General features: G+C 41.8%; 1 protein-coding gene across 1 annotated transcript in view; it reads right to left on the reverse strand.

Annotated features, from left to right (window-relative positions):
- RABGAP1L (RAB GTPase activating protein 1 like) overlaps positions 1-15,310 on the reverse strand; it is a 1,244,335-nt gene that overhangs the window by 848,204 nt on the left and 380,821 nt on the right. The gene's annotated exons all lie outside the window — the stretch shown is intronic.

Raw genomic sequence — 15,310 nt, forward strand, 5'->3', positions numbered from 1 at the left:
AACAACTTAATATCTATGGAATGTAGAGGTTCAAACGGAACCCCTTGAAGAACAGAAAGAACTAGATTTAAACTCCAGGGAGGAGTCAAAGGTCTGTAAACAGGCTTGATCCTAACCAGAGCCTGAACAAATGATTGAACATCTGGCACAGCTGCCAGTCGTTTGTGTAGTAAGACAGATAAAGCAGAAATCTGTCCCTTTAGAGAACTCGCAGATAATCCTTTATCCAAACCATCTTGCAGAAAGGAAAGAATCTTAGGAATTTTTATCTTATTCCATGGGAATCCCTTGGATTCACACCAGCAGATATATCTTTTCCATATTTTATAATAAATCTTTCTAGTTACCGGTTTTCTGGCCTGAACCAGAGTATCTATCACAGAATCTGAAAACCCACGCTTTGATAGAATCAAGCGTTCAATCTCCAAGCCGTCAGCTGGAGGGAGACCAGATTTGGATGTTCGAATGGACCCTGAACAAGAAGGTCCTGTCTCAAAGGTAGCTTCCATGGTGGAACCGATGACATATTCACCAGGTCTGCATACCAAGTCCTGCGTGGCCACGCAGGAGCTATCAAGATCACCAAGGCCCTCTCCTGTTTGATCCTGGCTACCAGCCTGGGAATGAGAGGAAACGGTGGAAACACATAAGCTAGGTTGAAGGTCCAAGGTGCTACTAGTGCATCCACTAGAGTCGCCTTGGGATCCCTGGATCTGGACCCGTAGCAAGGAACCTTGAAGTTCTGACGAGACGCCATCAGATCCATGTCTGGAATGCCCCAAAATTGAGTCAACTGGGCAAAGATCTCCGGGTGGAGTTCCTACTCCCCCGGATGGAATGTCTGACGACTCAGATAATCCGCTTCCCAGTTTTCCACACCTGGGATGTGGATCGCAGATAGATGGCAGGAGTGATCCTCCGCCCATTGTATTATTTTGGTCACTTCTTTCATCGCCAGGGAACTCCTTGTTCCCCCCTGATGATTGATATATACGCAACAGTCGTCATGTTGTCTGATTGGAATCTTATGAATCCGGCCTTTGCAAGCTGAGGCCAGGCCCTGAGAGCATTGAATATCGCTCTTAATTCCAGAATGTTTATCGGGAGAAGAGACTCTTCCCGAGACCATATTCCCTGAGCTTTCAGGGATTCCCAGACCGCGCCCCAGCCCACTAGACTGGCGTCGGTCGTGACGATGACCCACTCTGGTCTGCGGAAGCTCATTCCCTAGGATAGGTGGTCCAGGGTTAGCCACCAACGGAGTGAATCTCTGGTCTTCTGATCTACTTGAATTACTGGAGACAAGTCTGTATAGTCCCCATTCCACTGTTTCAGCATGCACAGTTGTAATGGTCTTAGATGAATTCGCGCAAAAGGAACTATGTCCATTGCTGCAACCATCAACCCTACTACTTCCATGCACTGAGCTATGGAAGGACGTGGAACAGAATGGAGAACTTGACAAGCGCTTAGAAGTTTTGACTTTCTGACATCTGTCAGAAAAATCCTCATTTCTAAGGAATCTATTATTATTCCCAAGAAGGGAACTCTTGTTGACGGAGACAGAGAACTCTTTTCTATGTTCACCTTCCATCCGTGAGATCTGAGAAAGGCCAGAACGATGTCTGTATGAGCCTTTGCTTTTGAAAGAGACGACGCTTGTATTAGAATGTTGTCCAAGTATGGTACTACTGCAATGCCCCTCGGTCTTAGGACCGCTAGAAGGGACCCGAGTACCTTTGTGAAAATCCTTGGAGCAGTGGCTAATCCGAATGGGAGGGCCACAAACTGGTAATGTTTGTCCAGAAAGGCGAACCTTAGAAACTGATGATGTTCTTTGTGGATAGGAATATGTAGGTACGCATCCTTTAGATCCACGGTAGTCATAAATTGACCTTCCTGGATAGTGGGTAGAATCGTTCGAATGGTTTCCATTTTGAACGATGGTACCCTGAGAAATTTGTTTAGGATCTTTAAATTCAGAATTGGTCTGAAGGTTCCTTCTTTTTTGGGAACTACGAACAGATTTGAGTAAAAACCCATTCCTTGTTCCGTCATTGGAACTGGGTGTATCACTCCCATCTTTAACAGGTCTTCTACACAACGTAAGAACGCCTGTCTCTTTATTTGGTTTGAGGATAAGTGAGACATGTGGAACCTTCCCCTTGGGGGTAGTTCCTTGAATTCTAGAAGATAACCCTGAGAAACTATTTCTAGCGCCCAGGGATCCTGAACATCTCTTGCCCAAGCCTGGGCAAAGAGAGAGAGTCTGCCCCCCACTAGATCCGGTCCCGGATCGGGGGCTACTCCTTCATGCTGTTTTGTTAGCGGTAGCAGGCTTCTTGGTCTGCTTACCCTTGTTCCAGCCTTGCATCGGTTTCCAGGCTGGCTTGGGCTGTGAAGTATTACTCTCTTGCGTAGAGGATGCAGAATTACAGGCCGGTCCTTTCCTGAAATTACGAAAGGAACGAAAATTAGACTTATTCTTGTCCTTGAAAGGCCTATCTTGTGGGAGGGCGTGGCCCTTTCCCCCAGTGATGTCTGAGATAATCTCTTTCAATTCTGGTCCAAAGAGAGTTTTACCCTTGAAGGGGATGTTAAGCAATTTTGTCTTGGATGAAACATCCGCTGACCAAGACTTTAGCCAAAGCGCTCTGCGCGCCACAATTGCAAACCCTGAATTTTTCTCTCTACTAAGCGACTTTTCTAGTTCCTCGAACCAGAACCACGCTGCTGTAGTGACAGGAACAATGCACAAAATGGGTTGTAGGAGGTAACCTTGCTGTACAAAAATCTTTTTAAGCAAACCCTCCAATTTCTTATCCATAGGATCTTTGAAAGCACAACTATCCTCAATAGGAATAGTAGTGCGCTTGTTTAAAGTAGAAACTGCCCCCTCGACCTTAGGGACTGTCTGCCATAAGTCCTTTCTTGGGTCGACCATAGGAAATAATTTCTTAAATATCGGAGGGGGAACAAAAGGTATGCCGGGCTTCTCCCACTCCTTATTCACTATATCCGCCACCCGCTTGGGTATAGGAAAAGCGTCGGGGTGCACCGGAACCTCTAGGAACTTGTCCATCTTGCATAATTTTTCTGGAATGACCAAGTTGTCACAATCATCCAGAGTAGATAACACCTACTTAAGCAGTGCGCGGAGATGTTCTAATTTAAATTTAAATGTCACAACATCAGGTTCAGCCTGTTGAGAATTTTTTTCTGAATCTGAAATTTCCCCATCTGACAAAACCTCCCTCATGGCCCCTTCAGATTGGTGTGAGGGTATGACAGAAACATTATCATCAGCGCCCTCCTGCTCTTCAGTGTTTAAAACAGAGCAATCGCGCTTTCTCTGATATGCAGGCATTTTGGATAAAATATTAGCTATAGAGTTATCCATTACAGCAGTCAATTGTTGCATGGTAATAAGCATTGGCGCGCTAGAAGTACTAGGGGCCTCCTGCGTGGGTAAAACTGGTGTAGACACAGAAGGAGATGATGTAGAACTATATCTACTCCCTTCATCTGATGAATCATCTTGGGCAACTTTACTATCTGTGGCAGTACTGTCCTTACTTTGTTTGGACGCTAAGGCACAATTATTACACAATTTTGAAGGGGGAGACACATTGGCTTTCATACATTAAGAACATAGCTTATCTGAAGGCACAAACATGTTAAACAGGCTTAAACTTGTCAATAAAGCACAAAAACCGTTTTAAAACAAAACCGTTACTGTCTCTTTAAATTTTAAACAGAGCACACTTTATTACTGAATATGCGAAAAAATATGAAGGAATTGTTCAAAATTTACCAAAATTTCACCACAGTGTCTTAAAGCATTAAAAGTATTGCACACCAATTTTCAGAGCTTTAACCCTTAAAATAACGAAACCGGAAGCGGTTACAGATTTAACCCCTATACAGTACCAGCTTCAGTCTTTGCTGTGACTTTGTCAAGCCCAGAGGGGAATACGATACCAAATGACGCCTTCTAGGAACTTTTCCAACTACTTTCAGGTCCTCACACATGCATCTGCATGTCTTGCTCTCAAAAACAACTGCGCAGTAATGGCGCGAAAATGAGGCTCAGCCTACAACTGGGAAGGCCCTTCCTGACTAGAAAAGGTGTCTAACATAGTGCCTGACGTTAAAAACGTTCCCCAAGTTTATAAGTGTGAAATATCAACATAAACATGTATAAAATGTCCAAATAAAGCAATCGATTTAGCCCATAAAAGTGTCTACCAGTTTTATAGCCCATATTAAGCCCTTTATTCTGTTTGAGACTAAGAAAATGGCTTACCGGTCCCCATGAGGGGAAATGACAGCCTTCCAGCATTACACAGTCTTGTTAGAAATATGGCTAGTCATACCTTAAGCAGAAAAGTCTGCTAACTGTTTCCCCCAACTGAAGTTACTTCATCTCAACAGTCCTATGTGGAAACAGCAATCGATTTTAGTTACTGTCTGCTAAAATCATCTTCCTCTCACAAACAGAAATCTTCATCTTTTTCTGTTTCAGAGTAAATAGTACATACCAGCACTATTTTAAAATAACAAACTTTTGATAGTAGAATAAAAAAACTACAACTAAACACCACATACTCTTAACCATCTCCGTGGAGATGTTGCCTGTGCAACGGCAAAGAGAATGACTGGGGTGGGCGGAGCCTAGGAGGGACTATATGGCCAGCTTTGCTGGGACTCTTTGCCATTTCCTGTTGGGGAAGAGATATTCCCACAAGTAAGGATGACGCCGTGGACCGGACACACCAATGTTGGAGAAATTAGGCTAATTACACCTACTCTAAGCCCCCTAATAAAATATAAAAGCCCCCCAAAATAATAAAGGTCCCTACCCTATTCTAAATTAAAATGTAACCAGCTCTTTTACCAGCCCTTAAAAGGGCTTTTTGCGGGGCATGCCCCAAAGTAATCAGCTCTTTTGCCTGTAAAAAAAAATACAACCCCCCCAACATTAAAACCCACCACCCACATACCCCTACTCTAACCCAAACCGCCCTTAAATAAACCTAACACTACCCCCTTGAAGATCTCCCTACCTTGAGTCATCTTCACCCAGCCGGGCCGAAGTCTTCATCCGATGGGGCAGAAGAGGACATCCAGACCGGCAGAAGTCTTCATCCTATCCGGGCAGAAGAGGACATCCGGACCGGCAGACATCTTCATCCAAGCGGCATCTTCTATCTTCATCCATCCGACGAGGAGTGGCTCCATCTTCAAGACCTCCGGCGCGGAACATCCTTCTTCACCGACGACTAGACGACGAATGATGGTTCCTTTAAATGACGTCATCCAAGATGGCGTCCCTCGAATTCCGATTGGCTCAAAGGATTCTATCAGCCAATCGGAATTAAGGTAGGAAAAATCTGATTGGCTGATTGAATCAGTCAATCAGATTGAGCTTGCATTATATTGGCTGATCGGAACAGCCAATAGAATGCAAGCTCAATCTGATTGGCTGATTGGATCAGCCAATCGGATTGAACTTGAATCTGATTGGCTGATTCAATCAGCCAATCAGATTTTTCCTACCTTAATTCCTATTGGCTGATAGAATCCTATCAGCCAATCGGAATTCGAGTAAAGGAACCGTCATTCGTCGTCTAGTCGTCGGTGAAGAAGGATGTTCCACGCCGGAGGTCTTGAAGATGGAGCCGCTCCTCATCGGATGGATGAAGATAGAAGATGCCGCTTGGATGAAGATGTCTGCCGGTCTGGATGTCCTCTTCTGCCCCATCGGATGAAGACTGGGTGAAGACGACTCAAGGTAGGGAGATCTTCAGGGGGGTAGTGTTAGGTTTATTTAAGGGGGGTTTGGGTTAGAGTAGGGGTATGTGGGTGGTGGGTTTTAATGTTGGGGGGGGGGGGTGTATTTTTTTTTACAGGTAAAAGAGCTGATTACTTTGGGGCATGCCCCGCAAAAAGCCCTTTTAAGGGCTGGTAAAAGAGCTGGTTACATTTTAATTTAGAATAGGGTAGGGACCTTTATTATTTTGGGGGGCTTTTTTATTTTATTAGGGGGTTTAGAGTAGGTGTAATTAGCCTAATATTCTTGTAATCTTTTTTTATTTTTTTGTAATTTAGTGTTTGTTTTTTTATGTAATTTAGTTTAGTTTATTTAATTGTAGGTAATTTATTTAATTAAATTTATTGATAGCGTAGTGTTAGGTTTAATTGTAACTTAGGTTAGGATTTATTTTACAGGTAATTGTGTTTTATTTTAACTAGGTAGCTATTAAATAGTAAATAACTATTTAATAGCTATTGTACCTAGTTAAAATAAATACAAAGTTGCCTGTAAAATAAATATACATCCTAAAATAGCTACAATATAATTATTAGTTATATTGTAGCTATACTAGGGTTTATTTTACAGGTATTTAGTTTTAAATAGGAATACTTTAGTTAATAATATTTATTTTGTTAGATTAAAATTATATTTAATTTAAGGGGGTGTTAGGGTTAGACTTAGCTTTAGGGGTTAATTCATTTATTAGAGTAGCGGCGAGGTCCGGTCGGCAGATTAGGGGTTAATACTTGAAGTAAGGTGGCGGCGATGTTAGGGAGGGCAGATTAGGGGTTAATAAAATTTATTCTAGTGTTTGCAAGGCGGGAGTGCGGCGGTTTAGGGGTTAATACATTTATTATAGTAGCGGCGAGGTCCAGTCGGCAGATTAGGGGTTAATAAGTGTAGTTAGGTAGCGGCGACGTTGGGGGGCAGATTAGGGGTTAATAAATATAATGTAGGTGTCGGCGACGTTGGGGACAGCAGATTAGGGGTACAAAGGTATAATGTAGGTGGCGGCGGTGTCCGGAGCGGCAGATTAGGGGTTAATAGTATATTGCAGGTGTCAGCGATAGTGGGGGCAGCACATTAGGGGTTAATAAGTATAAGGTTAGGGGTGTTTAGACTCGGGGTTCATGTTAGGGTGTTAGGTGCACCCTAGGAAACAATGGGGCTGCGTTAGAAGCTGAACGCTGCTTTTTTGCAGGTGTTAGGTTTTTTTTCAGCCAAAACTGCCCCATTGTTTCCTATGGGGGAATCGTGCACAAGCACGTTTTGCCAGCTTACTGCTACCGTAAGCAATGCTGGTATTGAGGGTTGAAGTGGAGCTAAGTTAGTCTCAACGCACCCTTTTTGGAGCCTAACGCAGCCCCTCAGACAACTCTAAATACCAGTGTTGTCTTAAGGGTGCGTTGGGAAAAAAAGCAGCGTTAGTTTCGTGGAGTCTTTAACGACAAAACACTAAATCTAGGCAATTTTTTTTTGGTAAGCATAAATTTAGTTTTCTTTCCTAAGATATGGTGAGTCCACGGCATCATCTTCAATTACTGTTGGGAATCAATACCCAAGCTAAAGGACACAGATGATTAGGGAGGGACAAGACAGAGAACCTAAACAGAAAGCACCACCGCTTGAAGAATCTTTCTCCTTAAAGTTTGGAAAAAATATGCAGAGAAGACCAAGTCTCTGCCTTGCAATTCTGTTCCACAGAAGCTGCATTCTTGAAGCCCAAGAAGAAGAGAAAGCCGTAGCGGAAAGATCTGTAAGTCTCTCTGGAGGCTGCTGTCATAGGCCAAACAAATTATCATTCTCAACCATAGCTTTCTGACCCTTACGTTTTGCAGAGAAACAAACAAACAGGGCAGAAACTGGCGAAAAACCTTAGTCACCGGTAGATAGATCTTAAGAGCATGCACAACATCCAAGTTGTGCAACAAACATTCCTTATAAGAAAAAAGGATCAGGACATAGAGAAGTAATATCTCTATTTGAAACAACTTTAGGAAGGAAACCTAACTTAGAACCAAGAACCACCTTATCAGAGATAAGGAGAATCACACTGCACAGCTGAGAGTTCCGAGACTCACCGAGCAGAAGCGATAACAATAAGAACAAAAACTTCCAAGGTAAAAAATTAATATCTATGCAATGCATTGGCTCAACGGAGCCAGATACAAAACTTTAAGAACAAGGATAAGACTCCAAGAAGGAGTAACCGACTTAAACACAGGCCTGATTCTGACCAGGGCCTGACAAAAAGATTGCACAACGGGAACGACCGCCAGACGCTTATGTAGCAAAATAAACAATGCAGCAAAATGACCCTTCAGTGTACTTGCTGACAAACCCTTCTCCAGACCATCCTGGAGAAAGGACAACATTCTAGGAATCCTGACTCCAAGAGTAACCCTTGGATTCACACCAATAAAGATATTTATGCCATATCTTATGATAAATCCTTCTAGTAACAGACTTGTGAGCCTGAATCATGGTCTCAATGACCGAATCGAAAAACTACGCATAGACAAAACTAAGCATTCAAAATCAGAAGGTTCTGTACTCAGAGAAAACCTCCAAAGTGGGAGAGATGATATCTCCACAAAGTCTGCATACCAGATCCTGCAAGGCCACGCAGGGGCTATTAGAATCACCGACACGCCATCCTGTTTGATATGAGCAAAGACTCCTGGAAGGAGAGCAAACGGAGGAGAACAGGTAAGCATCCATCAGATTTGCTGAGACGCCATCATATCCAACACCGTCATCCCCCATTTGAGGGTTAAGCTGGAGAACATCTCCAGATAGAGTTTCCACTCCCGGGATGAAATAACAGTCTGTTCAGAAGTCTGAATCCCAATTTACCACCCCTGGAAAGTGAAAGACAGACAGCAATAGTGAACTTCCGCGCACTGAACAATCCAAGTCACCTCCTACATTGCTAAGGAACTATGAGTTCCTCCTGGTGGTTGATGTAAGCCATTGAGGAAATATCAACCGACTGGAACCAAGCAAAGGACGACTGAGACCAAGTCATTAGAGCATTGTAAATCGCTCTCAACTACAAGATGTTAAGGAGGAGAGCAGACACTCCTGAGTCCATAATCCCTGTGCTTAAAACAAGTCCCAGACTGCTTCCCAGTCAAGCAGGTTGGCGTCCGTGGTCACATCACCCAGAAATATCTCCAGAAGCATGCACCCTGAGACATATACTCCTGAAAAATCACAACAGGAGAGGGTCTCTTGTCGACTGATCGAGATCTATCCTCTGACACAAATCCGACTGTTCTCTATATTATGGAAAATAGCAAAGGGAATGATTCTATGGAACCATCAGTCCCATTCCCTCCTACTTTGAGTCACTGAAAAGTGAAGGTAAATTCAACTGCAGCTAGATCCAAACTCCCAAACTTCTGGTTCTAAGAGGCTAAGCTATCTACCGTTCCACTAGAGCTTACAGTTGTCTGGACAGTAGACTGCAGAGAGAGGAAAATAAATAAAATCTTGATTATCTGATCTCTGTTATAAATTTTCTATAAAGGTCCCCCAAAAAACATCCTTAAGATGGCACAAGGGAACTCTCCTCCAGATTCATTTCCCATCCATGGAAAAGTAGATTGGGCAAGATCTCTTAAGGAGAGTTTGCTCGAAAGAAGGATGACACCTGAACCCCATATTGTCCAGAAGAGCACCCTTGAACTACCCCAAGACCTAAAAGTCTTTCTCAGATGACGAAACTCAGAAACTTGAGAAGATCCTGAATCATGAGAACAATAATACACATCCTTCAGGACTATGTTCTTATGAACAGACCCTCCTAAACCAAAACAGAATGGATACTACTTTGAAGGTCAGAACCTGAGAAACTTGAGGTAAATACCTAGATCCCGTTCCCAGACTGGGACTGGAACTATCACTCCCAGTGAGAAATGTCCTGAACCCAGTTCAAGCAATGTCTCTCATCATGCCTGGATTGCAGATGCCCTAGAAGGAGAAATCTGCCCCTGGGAGAAAATCTGAGATTGGACTCCATATTTTATTTTTATTTTTTTAAAAACAAAAACAAAACATGACTGACCCTGCAGAAAACGGAAAAGGAAACTTTCCTTTAGTCTTACTCTCTTGACGTGTGGTAGAAAAACATTTTTTGCCCGTAAAGTCAGAGGATAATTCTGCCAGACCAAGTTCTCATCCTAAAAAGGAAACGCCAGAAGCGTGGATTTGGAGGAAACATAAAATATTGAACCTGCAACTGCAGAAATATAAAGCCTAGGCTGTAGCACTAAACTACAGGTAGGCTTCTGAGCTGACCATGATTTCAGCCAAAATGCCCGGCGGCTAGCACAGTAAGTCTAATAAGACAAGGAATTGCTCAAAATGAACAATGAAACCTCCAGCTTCTTATCCTCGGATCCGAAAGGGAGCCGCTACCATCCATAGGGAGTTCTCTTAAATCATAGTAGAAAAGCTCCATTCTACTCAGGGCACTGTGCATTTTAATGGAGTCAGCAACAGGAAAATCTTTTAAAGGACAGGAGACTGGGAGAAAGGTATCCCAACTTCTCCTATTCCTGCGGAAAAATCCAAGGCACGTCTAGAAACACTTCCTCATAGGAAGAACATCATCGTAATGATAAATTTCACAAAACTTTCAAAGGTTGACAACGACAGGGGAATCAATGTCATCCAAGTAGCCAAAACCTCTGTTAACATTACACGAGGCACGCAAACATACATCTGAAGGAAACCACTTCAGCATCAGATGAAGGAATTATACTGTCCTTTACCCACAGAAGCTACTGGTGAATTTTCCTCACCAGATATAGGAGAGAGCAACCTGTGTAGATGAATGAAGAGCAGAACCCTTACTATCTAAACCTTGAAAATGTCCTCTTGCTTTTTCCCTGAAGGAAGAGAAGGTATATAAAGCCGCATATATTGAAGAGTATACCTGAGCTAAAAAACTGCAGGCAAATACACTCCTCCAGGAGATTTAGAGGAACTGCAGGGCACTGCATGTGATGCCATATAGGCTTGGGACGTTAAGGAGAAAGCTGTGGCATAGCCTAAACAGCATCATCCTGGGAGACATAAGGCTCAGAGGGCAACAACTTATCTTGACTAAATAGTTCTTATAGGGGGGAGACTCCAATAAAGAAGATTTTAATATGAAATATTAATGCTAAAATATGGGACAGATGTGCCTAGAAAAACAATCTGTACTGACAAAAATATATTATTTAATAATCCCTAAATTAAGGGAGAAAAATATATATATACAGTGCATAAGCTTTCACTGACAATCACAAGAACAGAAAAAGAGTAAACATACTCAGGAGTATACCAGGGCAGCAACATATTAGGAAAACGCAGCAAGGCCCACCTCACAAGTTCCTAACTGCTTTAAAGCCACCACTGCCCTACTGAAGAGACCCAATCTTGAGAGGAAAGATCAGAGCAAACCTACTCTGGCTTTCAAAATAATAAAATCTTGATTGAAGTGAAATAATCCAACCTTTTTCAGACACCAGAAACTTCACCTCCTCCTTGCACCGAAGGCAAAGAGAATGACTGGGGGTTGTGGGAAGGGAAGTGATACTTAACAGCTTTGATATGGTGCTCTTTGCCTCCTCCTGCTGGCCAGGAGTGATATTCCAAACAGTAATTGAAGATGATGCCATGGACTCACCATATCTTAGGAAAGAAAGGTCTCTTAAAACTATTTTTTTTTCTTAATGTTATGTAATAGAAAAAAGCAGCTGCATAGCTTACACTTTACATATATTAAAGAAATAGTTTAGCTAAAATTAAACTTTCATGATTCGGATAGAGCGTGCAATTTAAAGCAACTTTATAGTTTACTCCTATTATAATTTTTTCTTCATTATCTTGGTATCTTTATTTAAAAAGCAAGAATGTAAGCACAGGAGACAGCCCATTTTTGGTTCATCACATTTGTAGCGCTTGATGATTGGTGGCTAAATGCAGCCACCAAGAAGCAAGCACTATCCAGGGTGCTGAACCAAAAATGTGCCGGCTCGTAAGCTTATATTCCTGCTTTTTCAAATAAAAATAGCAAGAGAACAGGGGGCGGAGCCAGCGCTCGATGGAGGTAGCTGCACTATAAGTGAGCTCCTGCTCCTTAGCCATGAAAAAGCTCAAATCTTTATATTTAAAATTGTATTTTCATACAGTTATCTTTCCAAATAAGATTGAGGCAAGAGGGGAATTAGCTTTTTTGTCTTGGTCACTCATAGACCACAATATACAAGGAAGGGGGAAAAGGAGTGCAGCGGACAAAAGCCGCTCTAATTGAAGTAAGGGGGGGGGATGGGGGGCGGAGTTATTTAGAATGTCAGAGTAGTAGAGTGAAGGACATATATGCAGGTCCCATAACATGGCTAGAAAAGGAGGGCCCCATAAGGGGTGCTTTACTATGTGTATAGTTAAAGAAGAGATGAGTATTATATGAAGAACAAATAAGTTATGTACAAATATGTTAAATAAGGTCTGTTGGGGTCTACTAATACATCAGTATCACAATTATGCCAGGGGACCACAGTATAATATACATATTTAGGACAGCAATGATACAGGTCATGTTAGCCGATGGCAGGAAGTAAAACACCCAGGGACAAAGGAGAGTAAGTGTATTAAAGTATATGGCTAGAGTCTATATGTGTTAGCAAAATTAGCTAGCGCTATATGCTAGGGTTAGATAGTGAAAAATAAAAAATAAAAAAAAAATAAAAATAGAAAAGCTGTATTGAGGATTCATTAATACAGTGAGATAATAAGATAAATATCACATATGTACAACTTGGTATTAGATTAATATCAAACTATAATATATATCTGTGAGTTAAGCCTCCAAAACACATAATGTGGAAAATGTCTGACATTTCAAACTGAGTGTTAGATCATACATAACAGATAAATCTGCAATACAACAGTAACGAAGAATAGCATGTCACATCAATTTCAATGCAAAGTCATGACACATAACAGTCATGTAAAAAGAGAATAGACCATATATGATTATAGAGGTTAATGCTATGTGAGGCAAAATAGGTGTTATTATATATCACCTGGTATTAAACGGTTACATCAAATGGGTTATAACACAGTAGAGTAGCATATATGTACACAAAACTTAACTTTATGAAACTATGAGATATAGCGCCCTTAACATGTAACCTGTGAATCAGGATCAGCACTAGTTTAGGACCTATGCTATAAGGAACTTAGTAGCCCTTGTCTCTCAGCTTGTAAGGGTAATTGCTATGTATAAATGGAGCGTTGCCAGGACTGATGATACAACCCCCATCACTTCTCGCACCACTATATGGTTTAATCGATACTGGCTCTCATCAGCTAAATGACACTTCTCCGGCGACTATTAGGGGCAGATATATATATATATATATATATATATATATATATATATACATACACATATATATAATGTTAGCCGGTGAGGAATTGCCTGTGGTCTTTATAATAGTCAGACCTATGATAAATAAAAGGTTAAAGATGCTAGTCGGAAGGTCTGGACTTTCTCCTATATGAGTACTGATAAATATTTATCAGACACTGAAATTAGTTATAGATAAATTTAGGCCATGTAGCATTCATTTATAATATGTATTTCTTAAAATTTAAACATTTTGCTATGGTTAGGGAGACTATGTAGCCAAAAAGCCTGATAATATGGTAGAAATAAATTATGAGAGAGAGTACACACAGCATATATAAGTTTCAAGCTGATAAGCCCAGATAAAATTGGATCTCTATGAAAGGGAACGCTACTTAGCAACTGAGCAATGAGAACATATTGTGTGATAAACAGACAATATAGGGCATACATTCTGCAGGAGAGTGACACTAGATCTCTGCTAATAATGTGAATACAGAACAGTATAGGCATACAAATACTAGTTATGATTAACTTGATAAAACAACTACCCTAGACCATTATAAAGAAGAATAATCACTAGTTCAAATGTGCAGCTCTAGAGGCCAGCAGTCTTTAACAGTGTGGGATATCTTCTCAGATATTTGAGTGAGCAAGGAATTAGGCAGCTGTATGTAGCAACATAACAAGGCGTAAGGTGTCTCTAAAATATCAGAGTATATCTTCATGTGCAGAGACACTTTTGAGAACGAGATTCAGTGAGAACAAGAATCTGAGGAGCATGCCAAGAGAGGAAAGCATATGACCCACCAAACATATATTCCAGAGTTCTGTGTTAACAGCTATGGTGCTAGATCGGCACCTAAATTAAGTATTTGCCAATAAGGGTCCTGAGTGGTGGGGTCCATAATTAATTTACCCAACTCCAGTCTGCACAATACCCATTTCACAAGGTGCTCGGTCTGGGAAGCAAATCAGATTGCAAATTGATAATGTGCTAAGACACGTTGTTGCATGATAGTACTTTCTACTGTCTGCACGACTAATTATTGATAGTGATAAATTTGCACCATGAGAACCATTCCAATATGGTTTATTCAAAATCCAACTTGTCAGATTGTGAGTGTAGGACTTACCCTCAGCTAAGTCCGTGGTATGAGCTAGAGTTGCAGGCAGGTAGGTGTCACGGATCGCATCAGCTAAGGTAGAAGAGACCGTATAGGCAGTTCCATAAGAGATGCGAGACTCTGTCTCTAGAGATTCAAAGCAGCCTGCCTGGGAAAGCAAGTCCTCCCCTTGAACCTTCTGCATTAATGGTGCACAGGGAGCCACCGCATGGTTGACACAGACAGGGGCAAAAAACGCTTCCACTTCCTTGGTCAGGATCCTAAGGTGCTCCCTGATGTCCAAGTAAATATCGGTAGAGGTAAGTTCCCTGCAGGGCATCATGCTAAAGTTGTGGGTATTATCACTCAGCTAAGATCCGGAGCAGAAGTTGCGGCTTCCCATATGAAGTGAAAATAGTTTACCGCTACGCCAAGCCGACTGCTATGCTGAAACCAAGTGGGAGACTATCATTTCGGATCTGAGCGAACCAATATTCATTCAAGGCCCACCCTTGCTGTTGTTCAGTATAAGCAGTGCTGAGACTCAATTCTGATATAGAGAATAGTTGCAGTATCTGAATTGCCGGTCGAGTATAGAAGCTCTCTGTCTCCCCAAACTGAGCAACTCATAGTCGCCGGGAAGTGCTTCCTACAAGCCTCTTCACTTGCATGATTCTCCTCGTGGAATCAAAAGATGGCTGCCCTCAGACGAATAGCACAACAAAATTCTGCAAAGTAGCTTCACTCGGTTATCACTCAGTCCCCAAGTTTCTTCATTAGGAACTCTGAGCTATTAGGCGCCCTATGATGAATATTTCAACTGAACTGAACGGTCTAATATATAATTATTTGGTGTTTGTAGCCGGAGCTATGGCTTCACACGACCGTTCAGACTCAGAGCAAGCTCCGCCCCAAATCTTTATATTTAGCAAGATTATACTAGTAGATATCAACAGCGGACTCTAGCCTGATCACACCGGC

This window comes from Bombina bombina, chromosome 10 (genome assembly GCF_027579735.1).
Source record: "Bombina bombina isolate aBomBom1 chromosome 10, aBomBom1.pri, whole genome shotgun sequence".
Taxonomy (NCBI): Eukaryota; Metazoa; Chordata; class Amphibia; order Anura; family Bombinatoridae; genus Bombina; species Bombina bombina.